Source organism: Zalophus californianus, chromosome 7, assembly GCF_009762305.2.
Source record: "Zalophus californianus isolate mZalCal1 chromosome 7, mZalCal1.pri.v2, whole genome shotgun sequence".
Classification (NCBI taxonomy): Eukaryota; Metazoa; Chordata; class Mammalia; order Carnivora; family Otariidae; genus Zalophus; species Zalophus californianus.
In genome coordinates, this window is record NC_045601.1 from 69,866,280 (window position 1) to 69,887,778 (window position 21,499).

Genomic DNA, 21,499 nt, shown 5'->3' on the forward strand with positions numbered 1-21,499 from the left:
GTCAGGATAAGCTAGGTAACAAACACACCCAAAATCTCAGTGGCTAAACAACACAAGTTCATTTCACATTCAAGCAATGTCCACCTAGGGTTGGTGGGGGCTGTTCCCTCTCTGACTTGCCCAGGCTGACAGAGAAACCATCATCTGGAACTTTGCCAGTCTCCATGGCACAGGGAAAGGGAGATCTAGTGATCACATGTTCTAGCCCAGAAGTGACACAACATACTTTTCACAACTCACTGGCCTGAAGTTGTCACATGGCCCCACAAACACAAGGAGGCCAGGAAATGCAAACTCATCACATGCCTAGAAAATAGAAAGCTTTGACTATTCAGTAAGTAGCACTAATGTTTGCACAGGGAATTAGGGCTCAGTGTGGTTAAGGGCACGGAGTGTGAAACAGCGGGCTTGGCTTTGAACCCCAATGCAGCCACGCACTAGCCAGCTACCACACCACAACTTAGAGAAGTTAACTTGATCTATTCATGCCTCAGTTCCCTCATCCATAAAATGGGGTAATAATACCATTTACCTCACAAGTTTGTTAGAAGATTAAATGAGTGTTTCTATCTGTAACCATACCTGGCAAAGGTACTAACACCATAAGTACTACATGGCTTATACTATTTTGAAAACACTTTTGCAAGTAAATGCTTCTTATTTTTTAATATAGTTAATGGATGGGCCCTGTGTGAGGTATCAGCACAGAAGCCAACACATACAAAGTAGGTTCAACACTAACAGCAGCCCTTATTAACAGAGAACCAGGAGGCCCAGGCCCTACTTGGCCTGTGATTTTCAAGGTTCTCCAGCACTAAAAGCTTGAAATTCTTTGATTCATGGGTCACTGACTTGACCTAACAAGGTATTTTTCATTGTTTACTCTTTATTCTTTTACCATAAAGGATGATCCTCCCCTTCCTTGCCTGGTACAGAAAGGTGAAACTCACCTGGATTTTCCCCTCTAGGCAGACCTACCCGAGCCCTACAGATCTGAAAACGCACCCACCTGCTGCCAACCGGTGCCAGGAGAGAGGCAGGCCCCAATACACTTCAAAGGAAGTGCCTCCCCTCCCAAGCAGAGTGGTAAGAGGGGTAAACACTCACCCAGAGGGTAGCTGGCCTCCACCCAGAGGGTGGTGAGCTCACCTCCTCCCACAGCTGAGTGAGGACTTCCAAACACTCAGCACACAACTCCACACACCACTCAGAAGCATCCCCCCCAACCCTTCACCTTCCCTCCAGTGTCCTGGGTGGGCACTGCACCTGTGTGTTGGAGGGCAGGAGATGTCATCCTCATGGTTTAAGAGGAGCCAAACATTCCCAGGGACTTTTCTGTTGTCCAGTCTGACCCTATTCTGCAGTCAGGAACAGAAATACAAATTTGAAAATTAGGAAAATGTGCTGTGAGGGAAAAAAAAAGCTGTCAGTAAAACAAAGCTTTAAAGAGTGGGGAGTCATCGACGATATCACAACCTTAGCTGAACACACTGACTGTGAATAAAAATGTGCGTGTGCTAGGAAAAGAAATCTCTCAGTGCAGCTGTTTTTTAACATTAATGACTACATCACGATCTTAGTCTCAGTCGCTGAGGCCCTTCCTTTCTAGGAGCTATTAGCCACCTTCACGAATGTAATCTATCACCTCGAACCTGTTGTGTGTGTCTCGGAGCATGCACTCCATTAATTTCTCTCTCTGCACCTTGTGTTACCATCTCTCCTGGCTGGAATGCCATGCCCATGGGTACAGGCTCCAGGCAAGTACCCATGCAAGGTAAAATTTTCCCTGAATTCCCCACCGTTTCTGGGTCACTTATTGTCAACAGCACCTGTTGGACACTACCTTGTGCCATCATTTAAGGTTCAAGCCAACCGCCATGTGAGTGAGCCCTCTTGGAAGTAGACCGTCCAGCCCCAGTAAAATTGCAGATGACAGGAGTCCTGGCCAGGGTCTTGACTTGCAACCTCATGAGGGACTCCAAGCCAGAACCAGTCAGTGAGGCCACTCCCAGGTTCCAGACTCACAGTAACTACGTGAGGAAATAGAAGCTTATTTTTCTAAATAAACTGCTGAGTGTGGGGTAATTTGTTATGCAGCAATAATTAACTGACTTTGTAAGTAACAAAGCACCTATAAGTACTTGATAAAACAATTTTATTTTTTTTTAAGATTTTATTTATTTATTTGACAGAGAGAGAGAGCACAAGCAGGGGGAGTGGCAGCAGAGGGAGAGGGAGAAGCAGGCTCCCCACTGAGCAGGGAGCCCGATGCTGCGGGGCTCCATCCCAGAATGCTGGTATCATGACCTGAGCCAAAGGCAGACGCTTAACTGACTGAGCTACCCAGGAGCCCCTGATAAAACAATTTTAATAAAATGTTGATAGAATTTAGGTAATAGTTATACAGTGTTCACCTTAAAATTCTTTCAACTTTGCCATATGTAGAAAAATTTTCATAATCAAATGTTGGGGGAAAAACAACGTAAAACATAACATAAAACTGGCAGCTAGATTAGTCCATGACACAGCTGCAGTAACGTTTCCTGAACAATTGAAGGGAATGGTTTACAAGGGCAACCAAGGAATATAGTCTATTTCTAAAGCAGATATCTTTAGAACATTATATACTATATATGATTTTAAAGTACATATTTGTGTGTATCAAGTAGTATTATATGTATGCATGCTATGTTACTCATTTTTTACCCCAACTTCCAATTTTCAAAAAGACATCGATCTGCCAATTTCAGTTTTATCAGTCAGGGTGTTTTTCAGGAACCCCATGATTGATAAGAAATTACTGTCAGATCAACAGTAACCTATTTCTTCAGATGAGGGCACCTACTCTGTGCTCTGTTGTACATTCATTCGGTCTGATTTAGTTCCTAAGCTAATTAGGCTAGCTGAATTCCCTGCTGCCTTATCAGGTAATGGTCGGAGAAATTTGATTAACTTTTACAAAACATACTCAACACAAAGCTGCAAGAAATGCATACTTCTGCACTCCAGAGAATGTGGACTGGTCAGACTGGTATTGATGCCAGTTCATGTTTTCCTTCATCTTTACCTGGACCTGATACCTACTAGTTTGTACCAAACATCGATAATGAATTTTTAGATAAATAGTGCAACAAGCCTAGGTTTTTTTAAATTAAAGATTTTTTTTGAGAGAGCGAGCAAGAGCATGGGGGGGAGGGGCAGAGGGAGAGAGAGAATCTCAAGCAGACTCCGTGCTGAACATGGAGCCCAAGGCAGGGCTTGATCTCACAACCCCAAGATCATGACCTGAGCTGAAATCAAGAGTCGGTCACTTAACCAACTGAGCCACCCAGGTGCTCCATAGCCTAGTTTTTTAATGTAATGACATGAACCATAAATCATTTTGTGATAAACAGCAATCCAGACTCATTATTTTCTCCAAATATAAATAAACTGAAATCTGCCTGTCAATGATGAGGGTCCACTTTGTTTATCTTACAGATATCAGAGGGGGCCACCACAATGTAACTGATTATCTATTACAAAGCACACAGTATTGTACTAAAGATAAACTTGGAAAATATTGACATTTGGATTCAGTGTTTAATATAGAGTTGGGCGTGATATCTTCTCAACACAGGCCAACACCCAACATATCTGGAAGGAGAGGCCCCCACGGTATTCACTGCAGACAAGCGACATGTCATGGGGACTAGGGATTGGCTTGTTTAACCTCACCACATCCTCCTCCTAGCTGGAGGGCAGAAAACTACATTTTGTAGTCCCCACACCCCATAGCCAGAGATTGGGATGTGATCCAACTAAAGGCCCCTGTGCAAAATTAGGAAGCTGGAAGTGCAGTGGAGGACTTCTCTGTGCAGTTTTTGGCTCGCAGGCAAGAAGTGGAAATGGGAGGTTTTCAGGAGCCACCTTGTAGGACCATTCTCCTGGGGGGAGGGGGGCACTGAAAGCCATCATGCTGGCAACCCTCTCTCAATTCAGACTTCCTGACCCCTGGCACCCAGGAAGGGCATAGGTTCTTGAACCCACGGTCCCAGTTACTGTCCTCTGAGTTGGGAGGCCCTGGTAGGCCAGTTCTTCACTGTTCTGGGAACCACCTGGGGCCCAGCCTAGAGCTGGGTAAACTGGTGAGCACTCAATGCCTCTCTCTCCCACTTAAATTACCTGGAGTGGTTTCTGTTTCCTGCACCCAGCCCTTACGTATTACAACAAAAATCCTGCATCTTTTGAAAAGATTACAAAATGCACCTGCAGCTATCCTATGTTTCCTTTCTAACACCCCAAGCTCTGACTACTTCAGGATGGGTGCAGATGCTGGACCTACACAAGCCCCTGGAGGAAGCAGAAATACAGAGAGCTGGTAAGGAAACAGAGAACTAGCACAGTGCCAGGGTTTAGGGTCAGCCCAACTCTGCACCCAAGGGACAAATGGAAGAGTAGAAGAGGCACACGAAAACCCAAACCATAAGGCCAAATTTAAAGACAATTTAATTTGTATTCAATTAACCAGTGCATGAAACTGATTCAAGTTGATTTAAATTAATTAATGAATTGATTAACCAACCGGCCACAAACCCTGCCTGAGGACACACATGACTTACGGAAACCGGCTTGCTGCTCTGGAGTCAAAGCTCACACTGCATACGATGAGGCTAAAATAAGGTGTGCCGGCAGCAGCTCTTCTCCGTGTGGGCCATTTAACTGAGCACTTCCAGGCTGTGGTTTCACAGTGGTTTAGATTTCCAGTTCACGGGAAAGGCAGGAAGCACGCTTTTGGTTCAAAGCCGGCAATTCTGAATTCCACTCCCAACGCTGTTACTGCTGACTGGGAGACAAATCCCAGACCTGTTTCCTGTCTGTGTGTCAGGATGCCCTACAAGACAACAAGTCCCTCGGTAGCAACAGTAGCAGCCAGCACTCTCTATGCATCTTATGTAACCTTACAGCCACGCAACCAGGTGGATAGCATTAAAGAGGCCCAGCACTCCATCCCCTCTGCTCGCTCCACCGCTCCATCTTGGTCCGAGCCTCCATCCTGTCTCACCTGGTCATTGCACAGCCTCCTGCCTGGTCTTTCCGCTCCTGCCCTTCCCCTCCCACTACCGACGAGTCCTCATCATAACTGCCAAGGTGGTCCTGTTAATCCTTAAGTTGGATCATGTCCCTTTTCTACTCAAACCTCCTTTCCCCAAACATGGCTTCTCACATTAACCAGAACAGAAGCTCAGGTCTGCAGAATGGTCTATAAAGTCATCTGGGATCTGCTCCCTCTTTCCTCTCTGATCACACCTCCTACTAGTCCCCAGGGCTCACTCTATTCCAACCACTCTGGCCTCCTTGCTACTCTTCCAACACACAAGGTATACTACTGCCTCAGGGCCTTTGCACTGCTGTCTCTCTACGTAAACTGTTCTTTACCTAGACATCTAAATGACCTCTCCTTGAGCCCCCACAGGTGTTTGCACAAATGATACCTTATCAGTGATGCCTTCTCTGACCACCTTATTTAAAACTGCAGTCTTAGCATTTATCACTACCTATATATTTATTTGGTTTACTGTTTTTTTACCCTTTTCTAGCTCCATGAGGGTAGGAATTGTTTTGTTCAAGGCTGTATCAGCCACATAGTAGGCACTTAATAAATACTTGTTGAATTTAATGAATGGATGAAGAATCTACGGGGTAGGGAGCTTGCCCATGTGTGCACAGGTACTAAGAAGCCGTGCTAGAGGCCAAACCCAGGTTCTGACTCAGATGCTGCACTCTATCCAGGGCATCCACACCTCGGGGCTGGCAGAGATGCAGCAGGCATAAGTTTTGAACTGATGTGACTCTGACGGTTTACTGTCCTCTTCTCTACCCAGCTCACCTTCAATGCATTGGGCCCAATCAACACTGCTTCCTAACTGGGCAGAGAAGCAGTGGGAGCCCACTTTCAGAGGATTTTCCTTGTCCTTCTTCCAATGCTTCCTTGAGAGCCACAGCAGTCAAAAAGCATCAGATCCACCGGCTAGTCGAACGCAAAAAGATGGGCACAGCCCCATGGGCTCTGTACTTTTAACCCAATCACTAACCTTGGCAAGGTGGCTTCTACAAATTATATTCAGGCAAAAACACTGGGTCCAAGCCAAGCGTTCTGCCGCCTGTGGGATGGAAGAGAGGGTGGACGGGCTCTGCAGCACTAGGAGGAGGCTGGGGAGGGAGCGATGGCTGGGTTACAGCACAGGCTTACATAGAAATAGGAGCACAGTAGCCCAGCAGCAAAGGATGGCTGAACACCTGTTAGAATCACCTCACCGCACCCCTCCCTTTGGTGACTGAAAAACGTCTTTGAGGAGGTGGACTATTAGGTAGAGATCACCAGTCTTTCTTGTTATACTCTATGTTGAGAACTCTGTGTTTCTTTTAATTAAGTGAATTAATATAAATAACAGACTTAGACTAGTACCTGCCACGCTGTAAGTCCCACATTTCCGTAGCTATTATCATAATGGGATTTAATCTCTGTGTTTTCTCAACAACAGCCAAAAGCTCAAAAAGGGTCCTGTCAGGTAAGGAAGACAGGATCAAGTCTGCATATACCTTAAAAGTTGACTTTTTAAAAAATATTTATTCATCAGCCCAGACTGTTCTAAAAAATAAATTAGACTAGGCTGTAAGCCTGGTTAGAAAGGGATCTAGATCGATTTCTTTTCCTATCTCTATTGAGATGTTGAAATGGTTATTCTGCATGAGATAATTACAGTTAGGTTACTTTTATTAGGGTTATGTTAATTATGGTAATGTTACTTAAAATAACATGTTATTATATATTATAAGATAACATATATATATGAAACCAAAAGCCATTTTATTTTTTTAAGATTTTATTTATTTATTTGAGAGAGATAGAGAGAGAGCACAAGTAGGCAGAGAGGCAGGCAGAGGGAGAGGGAGAAGCAGACTCTCCACTGAGCAGGGAGCCCGACGCGGAGCTCGAACCCAGGACCCTGGGATCGTGACCCGAGCCGAAGGCAGCTGCTTAACCGACTGAGCCACCCAGGCGCCCCATGCCATTTTAAAAAATAGGCAGTATAAATCCCAGATCTGAGAATTACCATAATGATCACCACTGTCACTGTGAAGAAATGTGGCAGACCTCAGAAGAATTACAAACTTTATTTTTTTTTCAAGATTTTATTTATTTATTTGAGAGAGAGAGAGCAGGAGTGAGGGGAGGGGTAGAGGGGGACAGAGAGGGAGAAGCAGACTCCCTCCTGAGCAGGGAGCCCAACGTGGGACTCGATCCCAGGACCCTGAGATCATGACCTGAGCCGAAGGCAGATGCTTAACCGACTGAGCCACCCAGGTGCCCCAAGAATTACGAACTTCCAATAACCAGTAAGAGAAGTGGAATAAAAGGAAGTTTTAGGGCAAGTATAATTTAACGTCAACAAGAATGCAGGGGCTAGGGCACTGTGCTGTGTGCGCAGCTGCCAGCGGGAAACCAATGGAGGTGAGCGACTGAGAAATTAGACCAGTTAAAAGAAGAGAAATTCTGTGGGTCAGTGGTGGGATGGAGCACAATGTTACCTGCACCACTCAAGTCACTGCTTCACTTGTTTTTTGAAGATAACTTTCTCATATTAAAAACCTAGCACCACAATGTCTTTTCTTTTTTTAATTATTATTTTTTAATTTAAATTCAATTAGCCAACATAGAGTACATCATTAGCACAATGTCTTCTCAATGAGAAAGGAATGAAAACAGATGCCCATTCACTCCAGTGTGAGAAACAGATTATTTTCAAGCATCTCCAAATGGATACCACCCAGAAAGCCCCTCCCCAATCACTGAAATAAGTATGTTTCTTTAATGCAAAGATACTGCAGGATATATAGTTGACAGGCATTTCCTTATGTTTTGTTTCCTTCCAGAGAGGTGCCTTGCTGGTTAGTAACAGAAACTATATGCCCTGAATAAGCTGAGCACTCTCCAGGCAGGGAGTCAAGTCGAGCTCTTCAAAGGAATGTGTTACTAAGGAATGTTTTAAGTAAGCTTAAGGAGTTCCAAGTAACCCAAGACTGATGGTGTGGTGTGCTGTATTTGCCAAGAAGGCATTTCCCTTTTGAATGCAAATGTAGATTGAGCACCATTGATTTGAACTTAAGCTGTGGAGGGGAGACACATGAGACTTTTTGCTGAAAATATTTGTCTGTTTTTATAAGCATGTGCTCCTTAAAGGGCAAAACACTGGAAATACTTAGAAACAAGCCCAGTGCTTCCAGAAGAGAAAACAATTAGATTAAGTCTAAGTCTTGATTTTGGGGGTAGGATTTATGTACCATGTAAAGGGAAGTCAACCTCAGTAAGAAGCATTCTGACGGTGTGTTGTGCAAATATAATGCAAAAAAAGTTACTCCTAAGAAATGGCCTCAACTGCAAGCCCCATTTTGATGCACATTCCCAGCAAAGTGTCCTTCAGACACAGTGAAGGCTGTGCTTTTCTGTGCTGGAAAGAAGTATGACTCAGCCGGGTACAATCCTCTTCTGACTTTGCTAAGTGCACCCTTATTATCTTTATTGCTTCCTTAACCCACTGCCTTGGCCTGAAATAAATTCAGTCGGTCCTAATAAATCAAAATACTACAAGAACCAACACAAACTTAAACTGTGACCCACCATCCTGCTACACAACCTTTGACTATTATTAATGCCCAAAGCCACTAAAAGCATCCTTGCTCTCAAGAGAACAGTAATTAACTCTGATATAGCCATTTACCAATTCCAAAGTGCTTTCCCATCCCACATCCCCTTTAATCTCCACTCAGGAGCTAGGAGATAGTTGTTATGCTATTACCCCTATTATCTGTGAGAACTCTCAGAAATTCAGTGGCTTACTGAAGAAGCCACACCAGGACTTTTTCCCAATTCTAGTTATTACTATCCACTTTCAATGCATTTTTGTTGGGCTTTTTTTTTTTTTAATCCTATGATACTGTTAATATTAGACTGCCTAGTGAAAACTCAGCTGCTTGATGTATTTTTCTAGCCATGGTATATCTCACTTCCACTTTTTGGTGTGGGAACTTCAGGGTAGCATTTCTATCCTGGATACTGCAGGGCAAGCAGCCTCTGGCCTCTTTTCCTTGAATTTCACCTCTGGGTAAGAGGAACAAAGACAGAGAGTGGCACCTGACCATCTCTTGGGTTGCCAGGCTAGAGGCTCTAGATCTCAGCCCTGGGCTGCTCCTCAAGGAACCAAAAGCTGTCTAGGTGACTAGAGCCTCTGCCAGTTGCCTCTGCCAGCATCAAGGCCATCAGCTGGAGCAAGACTAAGCCACTGGGGGCAAAAAAGGTGACCTACAACCTCTCTCACCATCATGGTCATCAATGTCACTCCAAGCCCAGACCTCATAAAACTGGGAGGGGATGGAATATCTGGAGACAGTGAACAAAAATGCTAAGCCCAGATGCCTCAGAGACCTTTCAGAAGTGTAGTTTTGTCAAGGCTTTAGGGATTTCGATGAGCACTTTTCCTCTTTACTCCCTAGTTTGCAGTACATCTGTCTTCCACTCGGAACACAACCCTGAAGCTGCAGGCTTGAGGGATCAAGGAGGGTGCCCAAACAGAGGGGGAAGGGAAGCCAGGCTAAACTGAGGAGAGGAATGGGAAAGGGACTTTGGGTCTTCTCTCTAGATTGTCCAAACTAGTGCAGCAGGGTCTCCAGAACCATGGGTGGCTTGCTCCCTGTCTAGGACCAAATCAGGGAAGTAGACTACGTCAGTGTTTCTTACCGTGCACTTCTGTCATTTTGAACAGCAACATTTGTGCTGTGGGACTGCCCCACACAATACGGGCTGTCAGCCCCCCTGGCCTCTAGCTGCTAAATAACAGTAGCACCTTGCAGACCGCGACCTCCACCCCCTGGTTGACAACCACGGCACTAGATATTTTCTAGGAGTTCCCATGCTTAAAATTTCCCAAGTCCATGATTAGACCAGAACAGCATTAGGTGTGAAAGTGCTCTGAGGTGGGAAAAAGCTAAACACACAATTATCGACAAAGAAGAAGGCATTCAGCTGCAAACAACAACAACAACAAAAAACAGACTAAGCAGGCTTCACTAGATAGGGCTTACTTTTCTCCCATATGAAGAAGCCCTGAGGAAGGCAGGGTACAGTGAGCAAAGGTTCAGTAACACCCCCGAGAACCCAGACTCCTTTTATTTCTGTGCTTTGCCATCCTTCGTGTGATGGCTTTTTTTTTTTTTTAAGATTTTATTTATTTGAGAGAGAGAGAATGAGAGATAGAGAGCATGAGAGGGGGGGTGGTCAGAGGGAGAAGCAGACTCCCCGCTGAGCAGGGAGCCCGATGCGGGACTCGATCCCGGGACTCCAGGATCATGACCTGAGCCGAAGGCAGTCGCTTAACCAACTGAGCCACCCAGGCGCCCTCGTGTGATGGCTTTTATCCTCATGTCAGCTCATGATTTCAAAGTGGCTGCTCTCCCTCCAGATGGCACATTCCGGTTCCAGGCAGGAAGAAGGCAAAACAGCAAAAGACTTTTTCCAGCTTAGGTATGTCTTTTTATTCATGAAGGGAAGCCCTCCTCAGCAGACTTGAGCTTTACTACACTGGCCAAACTGCATCACATGGCCACCCTGACCAGCATAGTTAGGACAACTGAACACTCAGGTTTCCAGTGTCTGCAGCAGGAGGAAGGCAAGAAGGAAGGAGGCAGCTGAGAAGAGGTCTGGAGAGAGCCCACCTCGGCAGTCCGCCACAGGCATCTTGGTTCAACAGTGCTCATATTCCACCAAGACGCTGGCTTACGTTTTATATTCAATAATTCTGAAAACATCAACAAGTGGTCTGCAAAGCTAAGCGGAAGTTTATTTCTCTTTGCCGATTTTAATTCAAATAAGAATCCATCTAATCTGCAGCCAACTGGGCTCCCAAATCAACAGAAACAATGACCATAGTATTCTCACCTAAATCACAATTTCAGACTAGCACATTTGAAATTATCTGCTTTTATCTCCCCTATAACAGGTTTCAACAGAAGATGTCCTATCCTTCTCCATAATGCATCTCTCTTCTTAAAACAAAACTTGATTCTTAGCATAAAAGCAAAATATACACAAGGTAAAAGAAAAAAAAACAGAAGGGAAATCTATTATCAACACAGAGTGATGTCTGAATTCAGTATTGTTACGGTGTAGCAGGGTCTCCAGAACCATGGGTGGCTTGCTCCCTGTCTAGGACCAAATCAGGGAAGTAGACTACGTCAGTGTTTCTTACTGTGCACTTCTGGCATTTTGGACAGCAACATTTGTGCTGTGGGACTGCCCCACACAATACGGGCTGTCTAGTAGACCTAGTAGACATACAAGATGTATATATCATTGTATCCTAGATTGCCACATGTGGTACCTTCAACATAGCAGGAGTGTTATATCTTAGTTATTTTAGTATTTAGCCCTCTTATCTTCCCCCTTAACCTAAGTACCCACATTTTCTAAAAAATATTTAGCTCCTTAGCTATAGTAAAGCAGAAGATAAATACAAATGCATATACAAAACTATTTACAAACAAAGTGATATTGCATCTGGGATTGGCTTCAAAATAATCCCAAAATAAGGGAGTAGGGAGAGAAAAGCAGAGGGGGCAGTAGATGAAACAAGACTGATCATGAGTTTGTAATTATTGAATCTGGGAGTGAGGTACATGTGGGTGATTTATACTAGTCTCTCAAATTTTGAAATTTGCCACAATAGAAAGGTGTTTTCTTAATAGCTCTGGAATTAATACTGATATATACTTCATGGATGAACCTCAAAAACATGCTGAATGGAACACAAGAAGCTTATATACTGTATGATTCTATTTATATGAAATGTTCAGAAAAGGCATATTTGCAGAGGCAGAAAGATGACCAACGGTTGCCTGGAGCTAGGAGTGGGAGTGGGGACTGACTGCAAATGGGCACAAGCAAACTTTTAGGAGTGATGAAAATGTTCTAAAACTGCTTGGGGTGATGGTTGCACAACTGTATAAATTTGCTTTTAAAAAATCAGTGAACTGCACGCTTATAATGGATAAATTTTATGGTATGTAAACTATACCTCAATAAAGCTATTTTTTTAAAATAGCTCTGGGGAGGGGCGCCAGGGTGGCACAATGGGTTAAGTGGCCAACTCTTGATTTCAGCTCAGATCAAGATCTCAGCATCCTGAGATCTGTTCCACATTGAGGGTGGAGCCTGCTTAAGATGCTCATTCTCCTTCTGCTTCTGCCCCTCCTCCCATCTGAATACACACATCCTCACAGAGAAAGAGAGAGAGAGAGAGAGAAATGCACCTTGCTCCTGTTAGTACTACACTTGGGAAAACAAGACTTGCAGGAGTGTTAAAAATAAAAATGAAGGGCGCCTGGGTGGCTCAGTTGGTTGGGCGACTGCCTTCAGCTCAGGTCATGATCCTGGAGTCCCAGGATCGAGTCCCACATCAGGCTCCCTGCTCAGTGGGGAGTCTGCTTCTCCCTCTGACTGTCTTCTCTCTCGTGCTCTCTATCTCTCATTCTCTCTCTCTCAAATAAATAAATAAAATCTTTAAAAAAATAAAAATAAAAATAAAAAAACAGACAATTTTGATAAAAGGACACTTTCCAAGGATTCCAAAGGTTCTGAACTAGCATCATAGGAAAGCAGTGTTTCATCATATATACCATTTTTTGTAATGTTTCTACAAATCTGAAAACGGGAAAGAGAAAAAGAAAAACAGCAAATAGGTCTATGCTTGATCGAGCTGAAGCAGTGCAAATGCTTCGAGCGGAGCAAGAACCCAGCAGGAGTCAGGAACTCCACAAGCCAAGATGAGGTAATTAGATCCCTTTGTTTACAAAAGTTATGAAATAAAAGAGAAAAACAAAGTATGCCAAATAAACAACAACAAAAAAATAAATGTAGTTTAAAGTTTCTAATTCAACTTTTTTTTTTTTTTTTTAAGATTTTTAAGTAATCTCTAACCCCAGCACAGGGCTCAAATTTTACAACCCTGAGATCAAGAGTCGCATGCTTCACCGACTGAGCCAGCCAGGGGGCCCCTAATTCAATTTTAAATATCCTAAATCATCAGGTTGCACTAAGCAACAAAGTAATTTTTTTCTAATTTTATTTGTTTAAACTTTCAGGAGAATCTAATCCATTCAAAATCACCTCACATTAAATCTACCTTGTAAGGAAAATTAATTTGAACCTTCAAATATAATCAATAATATTGTAATAACTTTGTATGGTGACAGATGGTAACTAGACTTTCCATGGGGATCATTTTGTAATATATAAAAATATCAAATCACTATGATGTACACCTGAAACTAAGAGTAGTGCACACCAATTATACTTCAATTAAAAAAAGGAAAATGTGCAAAATGAAAACAAGAAACCTCATTTTCTTCTGTAAAAAGAAGCATCTCTGACAAGTTAGAATTTACACTAAAACAGGATAAAGGGAGCTACAAAGCCATCCAGAGCAGGAGGCATTATGTCTGGGGAAGAAGTTTTGTCTGTTGCAAAGTAAGAAGTAAAACAACTTTAATTTTTTTTATCAATATTGTCTATCAAACAATAACTGATAGATTTTACACTTAGATGTTGTAACAAACCTCTTATTAAAACCTCTTAAGTTTCCCAAATTCTGACACTTAATAAAAGTTTGTTCATTGTCACTTGAAAGACAGACAGTAGGATTCAGTAGGATTTTTACTTTATTTATTTATTTGACAGAGAGAGAGAGGGTGAGCACAAACGAGGGCAGCAGCAGAGGGATTGGGAGAAGCAAACTCTCCGCTGAGCAGGGAGCCCCATACAGGGCTCTATCCCAGCACCCTGGGATCATGACCTGAGCCAAAGGCAGACACTTAAACGACTGAGCCACCCAGGTGCCCCAGACAGTAGGATTTAAATTTTAAACTTTCCCAGGGCACATACCTGAAAGGTAAAGTGGGAAGGAGGCAGATTTCCTGGTCTGGGATGGCGCCATGCTTCATACTTCCCACATTTCTGGGTTTACACATGGACTTCAGTTAATGTCCTTCAGGTTTGTCATAAACAGGATCGTGGCTGGTGATTTATTCTGCCCCCTGACAGCCTTAATCACTCCAACAGAATCTCACCTTCTATGTACCCCAGATGCCCCATAGCCCTTCATACACAGAATTTTGTTCTGTTATCCATTCAAATACTGTCTTTCCAAATGAAAATCCTAAGTACTTAAAAAAAAAAGCAAGCAACATGCTTGTTCCTGAGACCCAGAGAAGTACAATTCCAAACTTCTAATTTTTCAACAGGTTTATCAGTAAGATGTCCTAAAGACCTAAAGGTGGCCATCAGTTAGCTCCAGGGTTCTTTCCCTTCTTTACTGGAGCTGCACCCGAGCACACACACTGGTATAGAGCCAGCAGCCCCAGAGTCCCATCCTGACCCACACTCACCAGATGGGAGGACCTGGGCAAGTCAGGTTTGACCTCAGTTTCCTCACTTTAAAAAATGGGAGATAATACGGCGCCTGGTTCAGTCGTCAGCATCTGCCTTCGGCTCAGATCATGATCCCAGGGTCCTGGGATGGAGCCCCACATCGGGCTCCCTGCTCGGTGGGAGACCTGCTTCTCCCTCTCCCACTCCCCCTGCTTGTGTTCCCTCTCGCACTGTATCTCTTTCTGTCAAATAAATAAAATCTTTTTTTAAAAAAAAGGAGATAATACTGATAACTCAAGGTGTAAATGAGATAAAGAAAGTGTCCTAAATAGCATGCAGCATAGGACTGCTGTTCAATAAATGTGAGTTAAAGGTAATAGAATTAGAGTACTGAATGGCGCTAAGCTCTATGAAAGAGTTTCAGTTTGACAAGTAAGAAGCACCACCGTCTCATCCTGGAGTAGAAAAATGAGCTTATACAAAAGTACCAGAAAACACTATGAAAGCGGGGCCTCCCATTCCCTGAAGCGCCAGTGGGAGCTACTTGCAGAACAGAGTGGATTTCATTTATTTACTACCTGTCAGAGCCCAAGGCACGATACAGGCCAGCATCTACCTGCTCAGAGGTGAGTCCAGCAACACGCCCGAGGGATTAGGTCACCTTGGGATTTGAAGGAGGACCCTTCCTCCCCTGCTATAGAAGAGGGTCCCCCCACACCCTCCTCCTACAGAAGCCCAGTCTTGAAATTGGACCAGCTCTGCCCCCACTCCTAAAACCACAGAGTTCATGCTAATCAGGTCCTTAGAATGGCCACGGGGCTTATCAGTCACCAAATGTTCCCAGTCTAGGCCCAAAACCAACAATCTATTTCCTCTTCCCACATTATGATTTATCTAACATTCTCTGTGATGTTGCAGTGAGTTTCCTAACATCAGCCCTCATGGATGTTTTATTTTTCCTGTAGTTTGAAAGCAAACAATAGTTTCCAGACAGGCAGGTGCTGCTTTATAACTGGGGGGCTGGGGAGCAGACTGCCCTGTAAACTGACCCTCTTAGTGAAGGCGGCATGTCCACATTGCTAGGGCAGGTCTGCAGAGGCTGGAGGCAGTGACTGCAGGAGACCAGAGAATCCTGCGTGGAGCCACTTCTCCAATTAGGCAGCAGCTGCACTAGGCTGCAGAAATTTCCCCACCAGCACAAGCTTGGTTGCTGATAATCTGGGTTTGGAAGGAAAACCCAGTCTTTCTGGGTTTTCTTTTCTCTGAGTCTGGAAAACACTGTTTAAAGGATTGTGACAAAGACTCTCTCCTCGACCCAACTCACCTTGACCACGATTCTTGCCAGGTGTGCATAGCTCAGCTTTACCAAGAATCCTGGTAAGTCAGGGTAGAGAGAATCCTCCCACCCTTAATTTTGGATCGCCCTTTTATGTGATCAAGTTCCTCATGCTACACCATCTTTTAGGTAATACCCGATCACCCCGGCCCGCCTTCAGCAAGAATCCCATACCCTCCATCCTGCTCCTGTACTATGAATCCCCAGTTATTCTTGCTATATTCAGGACTGAGCCCTACCTCTCCCCCACACTGCAACAGTCTTGACAACCATCACAACAATTCGGACACCTATCACAACAATCCTGAATAAAGTCTTCTTTACCATTTTAACATGTGTCAGAATAACTTTAACAATGGTTAGTGGGTTAAATGGTGGTCCCCCAAAAGTTACATTACATCCTAATGCCCAGAACCTCTGAGTATTAACTTAAACAGCAAAAGAGTGAACATTGCCTTATTGGGCCCTATATGCAATCACATGTATCCTTATAAGAGAAAGGCAGAGAGAGTTTGGGGACACAGACACACAGAGACACACAGAAGAAGAAACAGTAATGTGAGACCGAAGCAAAGACTGTAGTGATGTGGCCTCAAGCCAAGGAATATTTGTGGCCAACAGCAGCTGGAAGGGTCAAGGAACAGAATCTCCCCTAGAGCCCCTAGAGGGAGCTTGCCCTGCCAACAGCTTGATGTTGGACTTCCGGCTTCCAGAACTGTGAGAGAATAAATTTCTGTTGTTTCATGCCACCCTGTTTGTGTTCATTTGTTACAACAACCACAGAAAACTCATACAGGAACAGAAGTATGTCTCAGTCTATTCAAGCTGCTCTAAGAAAATACCACAGATGGGGTGGCTTATCAACAACAGGAATTCATTTCTCCCTGTTCTGGAGGCTGGCAAGTCCAGGATCAAGGTGCCGGCCAATTCAGTGCCAGGTGAGAACTCGCTTTCTGTTTCAAAGTCAGTACCTTTCCACTGTGTCCTTACATGGTGGAAGGAAGAAGGGAGCTCTCTGGGACCACTTTCATTAGGGCATTTATCCCCTTCAGGAGGGCTCCACCCTCATGAGACAATAACCTCCCAAACCCAGCCTCCAAAGACCATCACACTGGGGATTAGCTTTCAACATATGAATTTTGGGGGGACAAACATTCAGACCATAGCAAAGTGAGAAGTGGTTTTGCGGCCAGCTCAGTACTAAGGAGCAATATATTCAAACCTACCATTCGAAATTTCTATAATAAGCTCAAATTATCTTTATAATAAAAACTAATAATTAAAAACCATAAAACATGAGTATATGTGAAACTGGGGGCATGGAGGAGAACCAAGATATAAGAAGATACTGTGCAGGTCACAAAGACAGCTGAGGAGACACAAGACCTTTAGCTGCTATTTCTCAACCCAAAGAAGTAAAATTTAATTTGGTCCCAAAATGTACTCACTACTAAATTCTATCCCATTAAAGAAAATATTAAGGTATCAAACGGTCCAGTTCTTCTCCAAGAGAGAGCATAATGTGGGGAGAATCTATTCTAGAATCTGAACTCCTGAATCTCTGAAAGAATAGGCAAGTTTTGTGTTGAGAAACATGATTTTCTTCATTGGGTTTAAAGATGTTCACTACACGTCACAAGAATGATTATACATTAATTGATAATTTCAAGGAAACAAAATGCCATGAAAATAGGGGCACCTGGGTAGCTCAGCCGGTTAAACAACTCTTGGTTTTGGCTCAGGTCATGATCTCAGGATCGTGGGGTCCTGGGTGTGGAGCCTGCTTGGGATTCTCTCTCTCTCTCCCTCTCTGCCGCACCCCCGTCAAGCATGTGCACATGCATATGTGTGCACGCATGCATGCACGTGCTCTCTCTCTCTCTCTCAAAAAAATAAATAAATCTTGAAAAGAAAATAGGGGCACCTGGCTGGCTCAGTGGGTAGAACATACAACGCTTACCTCAGGGTCATGAGTTCGAGCCCCACGTTGGGTGTACAGCGTACGAAAAAATAAGTAAATATTTTTAAGATGGCATTAAAATATATCTTTTTAGGCAAATGCAGTGAGAACTGCAAGTTCAAGAACAAGACATGGCGAGTGACTAAAGTAACCCTCCAGGGGGTCTATCTGGCTCTCTCCATGGGGCAATAATCAGGGAACCTTTACACTCTCCACATATCCTATGGAGTGTAGCCACCTCATCCTGTACTTTTTGCCTTGTCACCTGGTATTAACAGCCGTTACCTACAGGCAGTACAATGAACTATCACATGATAGTTTATCACCTTTAAAAACAAGTTGTTACCACGAACCTGATGGCCTAACACAACAGAAGTTTATTTTCTCACAGTTCTGGAAGCCACAAGTCCAAAATCAAGGTGTGGGCCGGCCTGCACTCCCTCTAGAAGCTCCTGGGGAGAATTGCTCCTTGTCTCTGCCAGCTTCTTGTGGCTGCACCAGTTAGCATTCCTTGACTTGTGGCCACATCACCCCAATCTCTGCCACCATGGTCACATGGCCTCCTCTTCTGTCTTGGTCAGATCTCCCCCTGCCTCCCGCTTAAAAGTACGCCTGCCATTGGATTTAGGGCTCGCCCAGATAATCCAGGATGATCTCATCTCAGAATCTTTCACTTCATCACATCTGTATAAACCATTTTCCAAATAAGGGAACATTCCCAGGTTCCAGGGATGAGGGCATAGATTAAATTTTCAACCCACTACACAAGCCAAGCTGAGCTATCACCTGTCACCTGGAAGCCCTCCCTGGTCTGACCCCAGAGGATGGTTTTCTGTCCTCTTACAGACACACCCTGCAGCTTCTCCTCAGCTGTGCTGGGTCCAGAGGAATCAGCCAGCAGATGGCTTCTCCAGAGTGGAACCTCACCAGGGTAAGGAGGAGGTAACTACATATCTTCGTCAGTGCAACCACAATGCTATCCCAATAACCTCTGTGCCTGTCTCCCCCACTATCACCTGAGCATCTCTGGGGCAGGGCCCACGGCTTACTCACCTCTATCCCTGCCCCTCATTACAGTACTTATAAACAATAGATGCTTAACTGACAACTGGTATTCGTCAAAGAAAAACGACTAAATCTGTACCACATGAAATGTATTGTTGTGCACATGGCTACTCATCAGGAGGTGCTGCACATCTGTGACACACAATGCTTGGTAGGGAAGATAAATATTTATGGGGTTCTCCCCCATTCCACCACCAACACCCTCTATCAGTAACAACCATGAAGCCGATTTAATGACCCAGTAATGGGTAGATAACAACAGCTTGAAAAAACACTGACCCAGACCATCACTCAGGTCTTTTTGGGCTCTAAATTCTATGATAACCAACAACTGGAAAAACAAACGGGTGTGCAATTGAATGGTGGTGATCTGAGCAATCAGAAAACTAAGATTAAGGGAAAATGCCTAAGTAAGCGCAAGGTGCTGAGAAGACACTGGGGAAAAAAAGCTGTGAACCGTGGGTAGCATACTTCAGTCATGTCATCTACAGGGAATAAATGTGTTAACAAAACACAAACCACTGGACAATACTGGCCACAAAATCCCCAAGTAGCAAGTGGTTGTAAGAGTTCTGGCCACATTTGGTGGGCATCAGTGCCCTCAACCCTAAGCCTGACTCAAGTCCACCCCAAGCCACCAGGTCTTCACAACATTCTCGTAAAAACATTTAAAGAGCACCACAACTTCAAATAACTTTCAAGTCACCGTTAGAGACAAACACTTCCACGGGCCTGCAGCCTTCTCTGTTCCTGTAGACAGACCTCTAAGCTCCCCATACCCTCTCCTCCACCCCCAGCCCTGGCTCTCAGAACTTTTCAAATCTCTATCAAATGTTATCTGATATAATCTTAAGGCATTCTCTTTCCTAAGGACATTTTTATATTGATCTGGAATTCTGGGAGACCAAAAAGCTTATAAAAATTTAAAAGAACAAACTCTTAGTTATAAAATTTTAGGGCGCCTGGCTGGCTCAGTTGGTTAAGCGACTGCCTTCGGCTCAGGTCATGATCCTGGAGTCCCGGGATCGAGTCCCACATCGAGTCCCACATCGGGCTCCCTGCTCAGCAGGGAGTCTGCTTCTCCCTCTGACCCTCTTCCCTCTCGTGCTCTCTATCTCTCATTCTCTCTCAAATAAATAAATAAAATCTTTAAAAAAAAAAAATTTTAGGCACCCAGGGGTCAGGAGGCACTCTTTTTTTTTTTAAGATTTTATTTATTTATTTGACAGACAGAGACACAGCAAGAGAGGGAACACAAGCAGGAGGAGTGGGAGAGGGAGAAGCAGGCTTCCCGCAGAGCAGGGAGCCCGATGCAGGGCTCGATCCCAGGATCTTGGGATCATGACCTGAGCTGAAGGCAGACACCCAGCGACTGAGCCACCCAGGTGCCCCCAAGGAGGCATTTTAAGGAAAATCTTTTCTGGACCCCTTCCGAATACACCGACTGGGGAGCCACCTCTCTCCGTCCTTGAAAGTGAGCCAGCCCTGGCTACAGATATATCAATCCGTGGGCAGCTGACATCCTTAGTAACGAACAACTTCCTTCTGTTTTGTCAAGAGCAGAGACAAAGACATGATGCAGGGACACTCAAATTGAATTATTGTCTTTGTTTAAACCTTCCCTCTCAGGCAGAGCTGTCAGCTGCAGCACCCAATCCAGGGAAGGATGAAAGTTCTCAGATGCAAGGCTGTTGAAGTGCCCAGACAGCCAACACAAGGCGCTCGACCTTCCCCTTCTGCCAGGCCCCATGGGGTATCAGCTTCCCAAGCTGATACCCCAGCACCAAGAGGAAGGCACTGTGCTCCCACCATGTAAGGGCTGTGAGAACCCACCAAGGTTACCAGTCAGCTCACACTCAACAACAAGTTACCTCCGAAACACAATTTCCAAAGTCCGGGTCATAGCCCATTTGTGGGTCATGAAAATAAGTCAGTGGGTCACAAGCAACATGTTAAAAAATGAAATAGAACAGAAAATATCAAAATTTCCATAGATTTTGGGAAACAAATTTTTCACGTGTGGTGTATTTATATTTGTACGCTTACATACTAGGTTACTATTTAAAATGCATTTCTTGGGCGCCTGGGGGGCTCAGTTGGTTAAGCGACTGCCTTGGGCTCAAGTCATGATCCCAGAGTCCTGGAATGAAGTCCCACATCAGGCTCCCAGCTCAGCGGGGAGCCTGCTTCTCCCTCTGATCCTCTTCCCTCTCTGTTTCTCTCTCTCTCTCAAATAAATAAAATCTTTAAAAAAATAAAATGCAGGGCACCTGGGTGGCTCAGTCGTTAAGCGTCTGCCTTCAGCTCAGATCATGATCCCAGGGTCCTGGGATCGAGCCCCGCATTGGGCTCCCTGCTCCGCGGGAAGCCTGCTTCTCCCTCTCCCACTCCCCCTGCTTGTGTTCCTTCTCTCGCTGTGTCTCCCTCTGTCAAATAAATAAATAAAATCTCTAAAAAAAAAATTTAATTAAAAAAATAAAATGCATTTCTTACAGGGGGTCACAATCCAAAGTTTGAAGGCCACCATTCTTGAACAAAAATGAATCAACTATCCAATCCAAAAAATAATAAAAATATAACTGATGTTTCTTTTTAGAATGCCAATAATTATCAAAAGTATCTGCAAACTGAGTCAGCATTTCCCACACATAGTTCTGGGGTCCTAAGATGTATTTTC

General features: G+C 44.2%; 1 protein-coding gene across 5 annotated transcripts in view; it reads right to left on the bottom strand.

Moving 5' to 3' along the window:
- The window catches only part of ANKRD6 (ankyrin repeat domain 6), a 183,292-nt gene that overhangs the window by 113,224 nt on the left and 48,569 nt on the right, over positions 1-21,499 (bottom strand). The window contains exon 1 of one of the 5 annotated variants that reach the window (XM_027601234.1): positions 4,602-4,754. The exons of 3 other annotated variants lie outside the window; for them this stretch is intronic. The gene's annotated coding sequence lies outside the window, so the exon portion shown is untranslated. Of the gene's footprint in view, positions 1-1,266; positions 1,288-4,601; positions 4,755-21,499 lie in introns of those variants that run through there. One more of the 5 variants, XM_027601235.1, reaches the window with a different exon arrangement.